At 41.2% G+C, this 2,498-nt stretch overlaps 1 pseudogene; it reads right to left on the bottom strand.

The window, feature by feature from the left end:
* Positions 1-1,175: 1,175 nt before the first annotated feature.
* LOC103077331 (UPF0554 protein C2orf43 homolog) lies at positions 1,176-1,906 on the bottom strand (annotated as a pseudogene).
* Between the last annotated feature and the right edge of the window lie 592 nt (positions 1,907-2,498).

Genomic DNA, 2,498 nt, shown 5'->3' with positions numbered 1-2,498 from the left:
GCTCTGGAGAAGAGGAGCCAGCAGGGAGCTCACAACCAGAGCTTGCTGGCTGTCTGTGGAGGAAGGTATCGTTGGGATCCTTCAATAACTCTTATTAGTTGTTAGTTTACCAGAAGAATATCTGACGAAATTTATTCACTGACTACTGCAGGTAGATCAGGAAGTCATACTCCTCAGGGAAGGAAATAAGCAGCGCTTCCCCTGCCATTGTCTCTGGGTTTGTTCCACTGGCAGCCAGACAGAAGGCTGACTTGGTGGCTTGAGACACGCTGCATGGTGGTGACAGGTAGGATGTGCAGGCTATCCTGGGATCCAGTCTGATTCTGATCATCTCAGCCAAGACCTGTGCAAAGTTAGTGTGGGATGATCTTCAGTTTCTGTCCTTAAGAGAGAGCTGGTCCACTGCCAAGATCCACTGCTCATCACTCCCTGCTCTACTGGAACTTGAGTATATTCTTCTCATGATCTCATACACTTCACATATCCGACTACACACATAACATTCACAGGTCTCTTACATTTTCTAGTAGGTCTTTCATAATTTTCTCTAGGGGAGCCTATTCTACACTGTAACTCAGTTAAAATCAACTAAATTTAGATTTCCTTTTGTCTGCAAGGATTCTGCCTCTACCAAAACTGTATGGTGCCACTGGGCATCTTGGGCAAACGTAAGAGACCTTGTTTAGATCACTGTGTTCCTGGAGTCTTGGAAAATGTGTTGTTAATCCTATGGAATATTGATCAACTGTGTTTATTTCAGCCTATAGCATGGGGAGCTAGGAGATGATAGTTTCTAGGCCAAGAGGGCCTCACTTTTTTTCTCTTCTAATATCAAACATTAAAATTTAACATTTACCTACTAAGTATACTACTTACTACTAAGAGTCAGTACAACTACTGCCTCTATGTCAGTGCTTGTTCCTTGTGTCAGTATTTATAGTTTAGACAGATCATCCTTTAGCCAGTCAGCTTCCATGTTGGGCTCCTGGCAAAAAATAGAGGATAAATGCATGAGGTACTTTTTTTCTCACAGAGTCGTATGTCTCCTTCTGGAAAATCTTTCTTCATGTCTTCATAGTATGCTTTTGGACACCAACCATCTATAGTATCATAGTAAAATGTGAACTTAGGTACATGTTCTTTTATGGTTTCATTGTCTCTCTTCACCACCTCCATCATTTCTTGGCTCCCAAGGCAGGCAGCACTAATGAGGCAGAATGGTTCCAATGAATTCAGAAAGGAAAATTCACTCTGTACGTTAATCATTCGAGGGAGCAATCTGATCATCGAGGACTTGATTTTCTCAGGCCACGATTTAAGTAGTAAGTAGCCAGGAACATAGAGAACATCAAAGCCAGCACAAAAGTGGACTGGCGAGCTTGCTGTTGGGTGACTCAGTCATTCCCTCAATTGCTGGAGAGAGCAGAAAGTAGCTAGTTATTGGGAGCTAAGGGGCGTGCTTCAGAATCTGAAGGGAAAAAGAACAGCCTGCAGAATGACCAATGACCACAAGTTTCATTTCCTTTGGCACATGAGTTCTCAGGAAAGCTAGTTTGTATTCTCCTTGACCACAGAGTCCATAGATGTCCTTAATTTCTCGAGCATTTGGATCATCCAAAAGTTGTCAGAATTTTCTTGTCTTTGGGGGCCACAGCATGCCCAGCATGACTGATAACCCAAACTGGAAAGTGTCTTTTTGTTGAAGAATACAAAGCCTTTGCAAATGGCACATAAAAGGCAGAAAAACCTGTGTTACCAGTAATAAAATAAGCAGCTTAGGTCTGTTGGCACTTTGAGTATTAACGTGGTCAGTCCATGGCCCACATTTTAGAACCTGTGTTTCAACTCCACAACATGAAATGAATTCCTCAGGCACAGGAGTTTCTTCCTTGATTTCTGTGTCCATTTCTGTCTGCCTAGAAGGCAGCAGCCTGTACCGTGACCATCTTGGTTAGTAAGGGGATTTTTTTTTAATCCATTCTGCTCCCTCCAATGTCTGCAGGGCTGCTGGTTTTCACAGTTGCTGCTAGCCAGTCTATTGTTTTTCAACACTACTGTACAGTAGGGAGTAAGGCGTGGGCACAGGGCCTGTTATAACATTTCAAACCTCACTTATCTTACTTTTTTATTGAATAATGTTTTCTCAGGTATTTTTCAAGCATTTGGTTAATTTCTAGAGTTCTAGAAAGTTGATCTTGCCAATCATTATCATTGCTTTTATGGAGGAGCAGTTTTTCAGATGTCTTGCTCTGCCATTCCTGAAATGCTTCTTATCCAAATGTATTTTCAGTCTACATGTCTAATTTTCACCTCAATATTCTTAGTACTCAGGTTCTGAAGTAAATAAATATCTAAAGTGGAAGAAATCCAAACTGAATATATCCACTATCCTGGCTTACTAAATTCAAGGGTGAATTTACTGTGGTTGTCAGTCTAACAGGAGTCCGTACTTTTATTTTCATTCTGGAAAAAAAAATATATCACACAATGTGAAAACA

Source organism: Lipotes vexillifer, unplaced genomic scaffold (assembly GCF_000442215.2).
Source record: "Lipotes vexillifer unplaced genomic scaffold, Lipotes_vexillifer_v1.1 scaffold178, whole genome shotgun sequence".
Classification (NCBI taxonomy): domain Eukaryota; kingdom Metazoa; phylum Chordata; class Mammalia; order Artiodactyla; family Lipotidae; genus Lipotes; species Lipotes vexillifer.
This window is presented reverse-complemented; position numbering and strand designations above follow the sequence as displayed.